Source organism: Aquarana catesbeiana, linkage group LG05, assembly GCF_042186555.1.
Source record: "Aquarana catesbeiana isolate 2022-GZ linkage group LG05, ASM4218655v1, whole genome shotgun sequence".
Lineage (NCBI taxonomy): Eukaryota > Metazoa > Chordata > Amphibia > Anura > Ranidae > Aquarana > Aquarana catesbeiana.
This window is the reverse complement of record NC_133328.1, coordinates 273,282,344-273,295,290: the sequence shown is the minus strand read 5'-3', so window position 1 is coordinate 273,295,290 and position 12,947 is coordinate 273,282,344.

Sequence of the window (12,947 nt, the reverse complement as noted above, 5' to 3'; positions counted from 1 at the left end):
ATAGACTTTGTGTTTATAACACAAAGGGACTTAAACATTCTGACAGAAGCACACATAGGAACAAGGACAATATCAGACCATGCCCCGACCTCTTTAACACTACAACTCCAAAATACACCTAAAAGACAAGGATGCTGGAGACTCAATTCAACCTTATTGACAGACCCTGTGACACTAGAACCTGTAACGGAGGCCATAAAGACGTATTTCAGAGAAAATTCTACAGAGGATGTATCACATATTATGATATGGGAGGCTCATAAGTGCGTGCTGAGAGGCAAACTCATCAGCCTAGCCTCACTAAAAAAGAAAAAACGCAGAGAAAGAACTAAAAGCTACTATAGACAAAGTACAGGTCTTAGAAACCCAACATAAAAGATTGTTGACGGTGAATGCGGCCGAGGAGCTTTTATTAGCCCGTAAAGAATTACAAAAAAAATTAGATTTACAAGCAAAACTAATATTATTCTTCTGCAGGGGCTTTTTCTACGAACACGGGAACAAAAGCGGCAAATTTTTGGCGAGGGCCCTGAGAGACATCCGCTCAACCAACACTATCACGAGTATCAAAATCAGAGAAGACAAACATGACACATGCCACAGACTGGATCGCGGCTGAGTTCCATGGGTTCTATACGAAATTGTACAAGCTCCCACCCCCACATAAGCCTGCGGCAATGGAGGGGGTCGAGAACACAGATCATAACACAATACCTAACACAAAGCGGCTTACCTAATATCACGGAGAATGATGCGATGGAATTTGATAGGCCAATAGAGCTTATGGAACTCATGCAGGCGATCAGGTCCTTAAAAACAGGGAAAAGCCCAGGCCCAGATGGCTATACAGCCATATATTATAAGACATTTGCACACCTCCTAGCAAAACCTTTACTACAGGCCTTAAACTCTCTCACGACCCCCCAAAACCTCCCACCCTCATTTATCACGGCACATATAACGGTAATCCCCAAACCCGGCAAGGACCCCAACATCTGCTCAAGTTATAGGCCAATATCTTTACTTAACTTGGATATGAAACTCCTGTCCAAAATTATTGCGACAAGAATCAGTAGATTCCTGGCTGATGTTATTGGCCCAGATCAAGTGGGGTTCATGCTGGGAAGAGAGGCACGCGATAATGTGATTACAGCAATGAATCTCATTCACTCCCTTAGAGGGAACTCGACAGGAGGCCTTCTCCTATTCACGGATGCGGAGAAGGCCTTCGATAGGGTGGCATGGGATTACATGTTTGAAGTGTGCAAACACATAGGTCTCCGGACCAACATGCTGACATGGATCTCAACGCTTTACCAGAACCCGGCGGCCAGATTAAAAATTAATGGATCTCTCTCAGAACCAGTACAGATACATAATGGTATGAGACAGGGTTGCCCCCTGTCCCCAATCCTATTTATTTTGACCCCTGTATATGCACAATAAATGGGAACGCATCTTTAAAAGGTTTATCCCTGGGTCAGACATGTCATAAAATAACTGCCTATGCAGATGACTTGCTGTTTGTTGTCATGCAACTGCACACGTCGATTCCCAATCTTGTAAAAGAATTTCAAAAGTTTGGATACATCTCCAACTTCAAGATTAACTATGAAAAGTCGGAAGCACTCAACATTTCCCTGAACCCAAAACAGCTCCTAGACACTAAGTCAAACTGCCCTTTTAAGTGGGTTGACTCCAGACTTAAGTATCTGGGGATATGGCTTACCCCAGACTTAAACAGCATATACACACATATACACACTTTCTCCCATTCATACACAGCTTACAACAGGACCTTCGACAGTGGAATCTCAAACCACTATCATGGTTTGGGAGAGCGGCAGCAATAAAAATGACGGTCTTGCCCAGGGCACTATATTTGTTCCATACACTGCCCATTCGGTTGCCTAAAAAGTTCTTCTCCACACTACATGCTATATTGAGAGACTTTATCTGGGCTGGGAAGAAATCACGTATCAGCATGAAAACATTGATGACCACGAAAGCAGAGGGGGGTATTAACCTACCACATTTTAAATACTACTATTATGCGGCACACCTGATTGGCATCCTTGATTGGAACTGCCACGCTTCATCAAAAACATGGGTCAGTCTAGAAAGTCTACAGACAGAGATACCTCTAAGATTTCTGCCATGGGTCAATAAAGGAGCTCACTCACCCGACTTAGATCTACATCCTACAATTGACCTAACGCTGACGGTCTTTCAGACAGTGTCACATCTCTTCAATTTCGCATCCACTCCAGGCCCTCTAACCTCACTGATTAATAATAAGGAGTTTGCATTAGGTCACACCACAGCGTCCTTCCCACATAAAGATGGTAAAACCCCAATAACAGTAGCCCATTGTGTAGAGAATGGCAAAATGAAAACCTTTGCTCAGCTGCAGACTGAATTACAGGCCAAACACTTCACCCATTGGCAGTATAGACAGCTACATGATTATATTCGTTGCACTGTCAACAGGGGGCAATTCTTGAGAGAACAAACGAAATTTTAACAATTATGCATTACTGGAGAGCAGGTGAGTAAAGCTACCTCCCTAATATATGGTTGGCTGCAGACCAGCCAAAACAGACAACCGAGCAGACATAAAAAAGAATGGTAAACTGCTCTCAAAAAATATTTGACAGATGAACAGTGGGACAACGCATGTATCCTGGCACACAAGTGTTTCATTAGCACAAGTAATCAGGAAACCTCATACAAGGTTCTGACAAACTGGTACTTCACCCCGGCCAGGCTGCATGCATGGTACCCAGAGGCTTCTGAGGTCTGTTGGAGATGTGGTACCGAGAAGGGTACCATGCTGCACATATGGTGAGAATGTCCGCTCATAAGTAACTTCTGGGATGAGGTGTGTACCTATGGGATAGGGTTTATGACCACTGACCTAAAAGACCAAGGCAAACTACAGATAGAACCATTTGCTTGTGATCGCTCAATTCCGGTATCGGAGATCGGGTGCATTGGAGATCCACAGCCTGCCTAGGACACCACCCCTCCATTGGTGGTCGTGACCCGGAAGACACTACCTGGTTGGATATCCTGGATGACCATCCCCTTTTTGCCTTACTGACGCACTGCTATATGGTAGATGCGTCCTACTGATCCGATAAGAGTACCCACCTTTTTTCTTGAATATTGGAGTGTCATTGCAACTTGTGGTCGCCTCCTTACAAGTGTCCACAGCCCCTCCAAGACACTGTCACTCCCCTGCTTGGGAGAGGATCTTCCGGTTTAATTATTTATAGACTTTTGGGATTGTCATTCTTTCCTGAGACACTAACTTGCACATTCCTGCTATGTCATTGTTTTTTGTGCCTTTATCACTTGACTTTTGCCATATAGAGACATATTTGTTTATTTGTTTATTTTCACATATAGACTAGCGCTGCACTTTTCTACTTTGATACTATTTGCGACTTGGTTTGTTGTGTGCTAGCAGCTGTAGTTGGTTTTAGTTTTAGTTTGGTTCACTTGATAGCGCAGCTTTTTCTTTTTCACTGGAACTGGTAAAGGGCAAACATTTATAAACCTATTACAAGACATTTTACAGTTCATAAAGACCCCAACTAGAAATTTTGCTCTGCTGGACCTGGTAATCTAAAACCATGCAGAGCTTATTACTAATATTTATATAAAAGAACATCTGGGTAGCAGTGACCATAACATGATTTCATTTAATGTTAGCTTTAAGCAACAAACACATATGGGAAATATAAGAACACTTAACTTTAAGAGAGCACATTTTCCAAGGATATGGGCTGCTCTCCAAGACTTATGCCCTGTACACACGGTCGGATTTTCCAATGGAAAATGTGTGATAGGACCTTGTTGTTGGAAATTCCGAACGTGTGTAGGCTCCAGCATACATTTTCCATAGGATTTTCCGACACACAAAGTTTGAGAGTAGGATATAAAATTTTCCGACAACAAAATCCGTTGTCGGAAATTCCGATCGTGTGTACACAAAGTGCCATGCATGCTCAGAATAAATAAAGAGATAAAAGCTCTTGGCCACTGCCCCATTTATAGTCCCGACGTACGTGTTTTACGTCACCGCGTTTAGAACGATCGGATTTTCCGACAACTTTGTGTGACCGTGTGTATGCAAGACAAGTTTGAGCCAACATCCGTCGGAAAAAATCCTAGGATTTTGTTGTCGGAATGTCCGAACAAAGTCCGACTGTGTGTACGGGGCATAAGACAGGGAGGGAATAGTGGCATTAATGAACACAGAACATAAATAGAAATTTTTCAAAATGACTTCATGTGAACACACTGCAAAGTGTATACTCATGGGCAAAAAGTTTAAAAGGCTAAAAATAAAACCTATGTGGCTCACATCCAAAGTTAAAAAATCTATAAATAATAAGTAAAGAGCTTTTAAAAAATATAAAAATGAAGGAACACTATCATCATTTAAATGTTACAAAGAATATAACAGAATATGTAAAAAGGAAAAAAAGGATGCACAAAAATTCAAAATGAAGGACAGATTGCAAAAGAAAGTAGATCAAACCCCCCAAAATTCTTCATATATATTAATAGTAAAAAGGTCAAGTCTGAGCATGTAGGCCCTTTACAAAATAATCTGGAGTGGGTGACTTGGGACAAAGAGAAGGCAAATGGATTAAATACTTTCTACAGCTATGTGTATACAAAGGAGCATAGGGGAGCTCATGTCCATAATCAACATGATTTTGACCCAATGACCCAACCCCAAATGATTTACTATGGCTCAAATTTGATATGGTCCAGAAATATTTAGATAGAATAAATGTGAATAAAGCACCTGGACCAGATGGCGTACACCCATGGATCCTAAAAGAATGTAGCCCTGTCATTTCAAAGCCATTGTTTCTAATTTTTAGGGAGTCTTTAATGACTGGAAAAGTACCACTGAATTGGCATAAGGCCGATGTGGTGCCTATGTTTAAAAAGGGATCAAAGTTTTTACCAAGTAACTATAGACCTGTTACATAGTTAAATAGTAGGTGAGGTCAAAAAAAGAGTCCATCAAGTCCAACCTATGTGTGATTATATGTCAGTATTACCTTGTATATCCTTGTATGTTGTGGTCATTCAGGTGCTTATCTAATAGTTTCTTGAAACTATCAATGCTCCCAGCTGAGACCACTGACTGTGGAAGGGACTTCCACATCCTTGCCGCTCTTACAGTAAAGAACCCTCTACGTAGTTTAAGGTTTAACCTCTTTTCTTCTAATTTTAATGAGTGGCCATGAGTCTTGTAAAACGCTCTTCCACAAAAAAGTTTTATCCCTATTGTGGGGTCACCGGTACAGTATTTGTAAATTGAAATCATATCCCCTTCTCTTCTCCAGAGATAATAAGTTCAGGGCTTGCAACCTTTCCTCATAACTAATATTCTCCAGACCCTTTATTAGCTTTGTTGCCCTTCTTTGTACTTGCTCCATTTCTAGTACATCCTTCCTGAGTACTGGTGCCCAGAACTGGACAGCATACTCTAGGTGCGGCCGGACCAGAGTCTTGTAGAACGGGAGAATTATTGTTTTATCTCTGGAGTTGATCCCCTTTTTAATGCATGCCAATATTCTGTTTGCTTTGTTAGCAGCAGCTTGGTATTGCATGCCATTGCTGAGCCTATCATCTACTAGGACCCCCAGGTCCTTTTCCATCCTAGATTCCCCCAGAGGTTCTCCCCCCAGTGTATAAATTGCATTCATATTTTTGCCACCCAAATGCATTATTTTACATTTTTCTACATTGAACCACATTTGCTATGTAGTTGCCCACCCCATTAACCACTTGCCGACCGCCTCACGTCTATATACGTCAACAGAGCGGCACGGGCAGGCAAAATCACGTACCTGATACGTGATGCCTTCCCGCGGGCGGGGGGGTCCGATCGGACCCCCCCCGGTACCAGCGGCAATCGGCATTTGTCTGGCAGCGATCAGAGATGAGGGGGAGGCCATCCGATCATGGCCCCCCCTCGCGATCGCTCCCAGCCAATGAGAAACATCCCCTGCCTGTGTATAGTACACACAGGCAGAGGATGTGATGTCATCTCTCCTCGGCTCGGCAGTTTCCGTTCCGACGCCGAGGAGAGAAGACATCCGAGTAAGTGTAAAACACTACACAACACAGTAGAACATGCCAGGCACACTAAACACCCCCGATCCCCCCCCCGATCGCCCCCCGATCCCCCCAATCACCCCCCCCGTCACAAACTGACACCAAACTGTTTTTTTTTTCCTGATTACTGATTGGTGTCAGTTTGTGACAGTTAGAAGTGGTAGGGCAGTGAGTATTAGCCCCCTGTAGGTCTAGGGTACCCCCCTAACCCCCCCTAATAAAGTTTTAACCCCTTGATCACCCCCCGTCACCAGTGTCGCTAAGCAATCATTTTTCTGATCGCTGTATTAGTGTCGCTGGTGACACTAGTTAGTGAGGTAAATATTTAGGTTCGCCGTCAGCATTTTATAGCGACAGGGACCCCCATATACTACCGAATAAATGTTTTAACCCCTTGATTGCCCCCTAGTTAACCCTTTCACCACTGATCACTGTATAACCGTTACGGGTGACGCTGGTTAGTTTGTTTATTTTTTATAGTGTCAGGGCACCCGCCGTTTATTACCGAATAAAGGTTTAGCCCCCCGATCGCCCGGCGGTGATATGCGTCGCCCCAGGCAGCGTCAGATTAGCGCCAGTACCGCTAACACCCACGCACGCAGCATATGCCTCCCTTAGTGGTATAATATCTAAATGGATCAATATCTGATCCGATCAGATCTATACTAGCGTTCCCAGCAGTTTAGGGTTCCCAAAAACGCAGTGTTAGCGGGATCAGCCCAGATACCTGCTAGCACCTGCATTTTGCCCCTCCGCCCGGCTCGGCCCACCCAAGTGCAGTATCGATCGATCACTGTCACTTACAAAACACTAAACGCATAACTGCAGCGTTCGCAGAGTCAGGCCTGATCCCTGCGATCGCTAACAGTTTTTTTGGTAGCGTTTTGGTGAAATGGCAAGCACCAGCCCCAGGCAGCGTCAGGTTAGTGCCAGTAGCGCTAACACCTACGCCCCGTACACCTCCCTTAGTGGTATAGTATCTGAACGCATCAATATCTGATCCGATCAGATCTATACTAGCATCCCCAGCAGTTTAGGATTCCCAAAAACGCAGTGTTAGCAGGATCAGCCCAGATACCTGCTAGCACCTGCGTTTTGCCCCTCCGCCCGGCCCAGCCCAGCCCACCCAAGTGCAGTATTGATCGATCACTGTCACTTACAAAACACTAAACGCATAACTGCAGCGTTCGCAGAGTCAGGCCTGATCCCTGCGATCGCTAACAGTTTTTTTGGTAGCGTTTTGGTGAACTGGCAAGCGCCAGTGGCCTAGTACACCCCGGTCGTAGTCAAACCAGCACTGCAGTAACACTTGGTGACGTGGCGAGTCCCATAAGTGCAGTTCAAGCTGGTGAGGTGGCAAGCACAAGTAGTGTCCCGCTACCACCAAGAAGACGAACACAGGCCCGTCGTGCCCATAGTGCCCTTCCTGCTGCATTCGCCAATCCTAATTGGGAAACCACCGCTTCTGCAGCGCCCGTACTTCCCCCATTCACATCCCCAACCAAATGCAGTCGGCTGCATGAGAGGCATTTTCTTTATGTCCTCCCGAGTACCCCTACCCAACGAACCCCCCCAAAAAAGATGTTGTGTCTGCAGCTAGCGCGGATATAGGCGTGACACCCGCTATTATTGTCCCTCCTGTCCTGACAATCCTGGTCTTTGCATTGGTGAATGTTTTGAACGCTACCATTCACTAGTTGAGTATTAGCGTAGGGTACAGCATTGCACAGACTAGGCACACTTTCACAGGGTCTCCCAAGATGCCATCGCATTTTGAGAGACCCGAACCTGGAACCGGTTACAGTTATAAAAGTTACAGTTACAAAAAAAAGTGTAAAAAAAAAATAAATAAATAGTTGTCGTTTTATTGTTCTCTCTCTCTCTATTCTCTCTCTCTATGGTTCTGCTCTTTTTTTACTGTATTCTATTCTGCAATGTTTTATTGTTATTATGTTTTATCATGTTTGCTTTTCAGGTATGCATTTTTTTATACTTTACTGTTCACTGTGCTTTATTGTTAACCATTTTTTTGTCTTCAGGTACGCCATTCACGACTTTGAGTGGTTATACCAGAATGATGCCTGCAGGTTTAGGTATCATCTTGGTATCATTCTTTTCAGCCAGCGGTCGGCTTTCATGTAAAAGCAATCCTAGCAGCTAATTAGCCTCTAGACTGCTTTTACAAGCAGCGGGAGGGAATGACCCCCCCACCGTCTTCCATGTTTTTCTCTGGCTCTCCTGTCTCAACAGGGAACCTGAGAATGCAGCCGGTGATTCAGCCAGCTGACCATAGAGCTGATCAGAGACCAGAGTGGCTCCAAACATCTCTATGGCCTAAGAAACCGGAAGCTACGAGCATTTTATGACTTAGATTTCGCCGGATGTAAACAGCGCCATTGGGAAATTGGGGAAGCATTTTTTCACACCGATCTTGGTGTGGTCAGATGCTTTGAGGGCAGAGGAGAGATCTAGGGTCTAATAGACCCCAATTTTTTCAAAAAAGAGTACCTGTCACTACCTATTGCTATCATAGGGGATATTTACATTCCCTGAGATAACAATAAAAATGATTTAAAAAAAAAAATGAAAGGAACAGTTTAAAAATAAGATAAAAAAGCAAAAAAATAATAAAGAAAAAAAAAAAAAAAAGCACCCCTGTCCCCCCTGCTCTCGCGCTAAGGCGAACGCAAGCGTCGGTCTGGCGTCAAATGTAAACAGCAATTGCACCATGCATGTGAGGTGTCACCGCAAACGTCAGATCGAGGGCAGTAATTTTAGCAGTAGACCTCCTCTGTAAATCTAAAGTGGTAACCTGTAAAGGCTTTTAAAGGCTTTTAAAAATGTATTAATTTTGTTGCCACTGCACGTTTGTGCGCAATTTTAAAGCATGTCATGTTTGGTATCCATGTACTCGGCCTAAGATCATCTTTTTTATTTCATCAAACATTTGGGCAATATAGTGTGTTTTAGTGCATTAAAATTTAAAAAAGTGTGTTTTTTCCACAAAAAATGCGTTTGAAAAATCGCTGCGCAAATACTGTGTGAAAAAAAAAATGAAACACCCACCATTTTAATCTGTAGGGCATTTGCTTTAAAAAAATATATAATGTTTGGGGGTTCAAAGTAATTTTCTTGCAAAAAAAAATAATTTTTTCATGTAATCAAAAAGTGTCAGAAAGGGCTTTGTATTCAAGTGGTTAGAAGAGTGGGTGATGTGTGACATAAGCTTCTAAATGTTGTGCATAAAATGCCAAGACAGTTCAAAACCCCCCAAATGACCCCATTTTGGAAAGTAGACACCCCAAGCTATTTGCTGAGAGGCATGTCGAGTCCATGGAATATTTTATATTGTGACACAAGTTGCAGGAAAGAGACAAATTTTTTTTTTTTTTGCACAAAGTTGTCACTAAATGATATATTGCTCAAACATGCCATGGGAATATGTAAAATTACACCCCAAAATACATTCTGTTGCTTCTCCTGAGTATGGGGATACCACATGTGTGGGACTTTTTGGGAGCCTAGCCGCGCACGGGACCCTGAAATCCAAGCACCGCCTTCAGGCTTTCTAAGGGCGTAAATTTTTGAATTCACTCTTCACTGCCTATCACAGTTTCGGAGGCCATGGAAAGCCCAGGTGGCACAAAACCCCCCCAAATTTTGGAAAGTAGACACCCCAAGCTATTTGCTGACAGGTATAGTGAATATTTTGCAGACCTCACTTTTTGTCACAAAGTTGTGAAAATTGAAAAAAGAAAAAAAAAATGTTTTCTGGTCTTTCTTCATTTTCAAAAACAAATGAGAGCTGCAAAATACTCACCATGCCTCTCAGCAAATAGCTTGGGGTGTCTACTTTCCAAAATGGGGTCATTTGGGGGGGGTTTGTGCCATCATGGCATTTTATGGCCTTCAAAATTGTGATAGGCAGCGAGGAGTGAAATCAAAAATTTATGCCCTTAGAAATCCTGAAGGCGGTGCTTGGTTTTTGGGGCCCCGTACGCGACTAGGCTCCTAAAAAGTCCCAAACATGTGGTATCCCCATACTCAGGAGAAGCAACTGAATGTATTTTGGGGTGCAATTCCACATATGCCCATGGCCTGTGTGAGCAATATATCATTTAGTGACAACTTTTTGTAAATTTTTTTTTTTTTTGTCATTATTCAATCACTTGGGACAAAAAAAATAAATATTCAATGGGCTCAACATGCCTCTCAGCAATTTCCTTGGGGTGTCTACTTTCCAAAATGTGGTCATTTGGGGGGGGTTTGTACTGCCCTGCCATTTTAGCACCTCAAGAAATGACATAGGCAGTCATAAACTAAAAGCTGTGCAAATTCCAGAAAATGTACCCTAGTTTGTAGACGCTATAACTTTTGCGCAAACCAATAAATATACGCTTATTGACATTTTTTTCACCAAAGACATGTGGCCGAATACATTTTGGCCTAAATGTATGACTAAAATTGAGTTTATTGGATTTTTTTTATAACAAAAAGTAGAAAATATCATTTTTCTTCAAAATTTTCGGTCTTTTTCCGTTTATAGCGCAAAAAATAAAAACGGCAGAGGTGATCAAATACCATCAAAAGAAAGCTCTATTTGTGGGAAGAAAAGGACGCAAATTTCGTTTGGGTACAGCATTGCATGACCGCGCAATTAGCAGTTAAAGCGACACAGTGCCGAATTGTAAAAAGTGCTCTGGTCAGGAAGGGGGTAAATCCTTCCGGGGCTGAAGTGGTTAAATTGTTCAGATCTTTTTGCAAGGTTTCCACATCCTGCGGAGAAGTTATTGCCCTGCTTAGCTTAGTATCATCCGCAAATACAGAGAACTGTTGATCCCATCCTCCAGGTCGTTTCTGAACAAATTAAACAGTATCGGTCCCAGCACAGAACCCTGGGGGACCTCACTACCCATAAAAAAAAGAAACATAAAAAAAGGAAAGGAGGTTGCACCGAACTTGTGCGTTACCAATGGTAAATTTTATTAAAAGCTATATCAGCAATAATCATACTCACAAACGAGCGTGTAAAAGAGGCTTATCAGTAGGTGAGACTGCGTCTCTGAACACTTGCAACCTGGACCTGATAGGAGGGGTCAGATGGCATTACAAACGGCTGACACGTTTCAAGGGCGTACCCTCTTCTTCAGAGCCAAAGCGGTCAATAATTTGTCTCCTCTGGTTACCCCTATATATAGCCACATGCCCATCCATCCATTAGTTATTAAAACTGACCATCTCTATTACATCTTACCTGCTGCACAGAATACACTATTTGCAAGGAGGTGGGTGAAGAAGTGTGGTAAAGAACCTGTGGTGAATGGTATAAAATGTACAACAGAGCCGTCAGAACCGCTAGATGGATTACACGCCATCATACAGCCAAGAAGTGTGGGTGTATTTGCGTTCCACCCACCACTTCCAGCCGTCCCCGGCGTCACTTCCTCTCCCACATGCACATGCTGCCGACTCCATGTATACAGGAGATGCAGCCAGGAAGTGCGGGTGTGTTTTCGTTCCCCCCGCCACTTCCGGGCACTTCTGACGTCGCTTCCGCCCAGGGGTTCTTTCAATATTAGAAGGTCCTCGGGAACAGCGGTTGTGTGTACGCACATGCGCACACACCCTCACTGACTTATTTTCATAGTTTCTCTCTCTTCAGCGGCCCAGTAAAGAATTGCAGCAAAGCAATTTCGATCACTGCCAGACACCCTCCACACTTCACCCTATGGCTGGGGGCAGTCAAAACGCGAATCCTCAAAACAGTTGGTCAATCTTTAACATCCCCTAATAGCCACATTTCAACACCCAGGCTGATGGCCCCAGTCCACTAGGCTACAGGAGTATAACCCCTGCAAGTTCCTGCAACCACCAACTGAGAAACCGACCTAACAGTTAATTAGTGGTATTTTGCAAATGGCATGACGGTATAAGCTTGTAGCGGGGGTCCCCACCGTGTTTTGTTGGCACGTGGATACACAAAGATCTTAAAGAATGCACAGTGGCCTATAAAGTGCCTGTACACTAGTAGAACCAATAATAGGCTCATTATCTATGTATACAGGCACAATTGTATAAAATGAGCATACAATTAAAAGATAATAAAAGTATTATAGAAGCGTTAAAAAAATTGTGTATATATACACATACATATATATGCGTGTATACAGCAATACTAGAAACAACAAATATACAAGTAAAATGATAAATACTTCCATATGATAAATTCTTCCTTATATGCATTATCCCTAAGCTACTGTGCATTCAAACAACAAAACTAAGCTAGTTTTAGTCAGTATACCAGAGGAACAATATTGGAGCTTCCATGTGCATGTTAAATATAGTCATAATATTTTACATAATTTACAGTCAATCTGGGGTCACTATGTTCCATTGCTCCTGGGCGAACCCAATAACCTGCTTTTGTCCAATAGAATTTCATAAAAACAAACCATGTTAGTCAAAAATATTGTTACAAAAAATTTCATTAGTCTAAGAGTAGTAATCTAATACAACCTATTAGGGGCCCTCAACCTAACTTTAGGGCTACCCTATCTATACCTAACAGCTATACAATATGCTCCTACACATATTTACAAGGAGAGGCCCATAGTGCTTATAATCAAGTTCAAATATACAATGCACCCTTTTTTTCCCCACAGCACCATAGCCTCACGTCATGGGCAGAACTAGACCCATTTTTTATACAGGGCCCCTGTGGATAATGTCTAAATCTCAGGGGAAGAGTCCACAAGCTCGAACCGAATTTGCAAATAGGGAATGAAGGTCACCATAGCTTA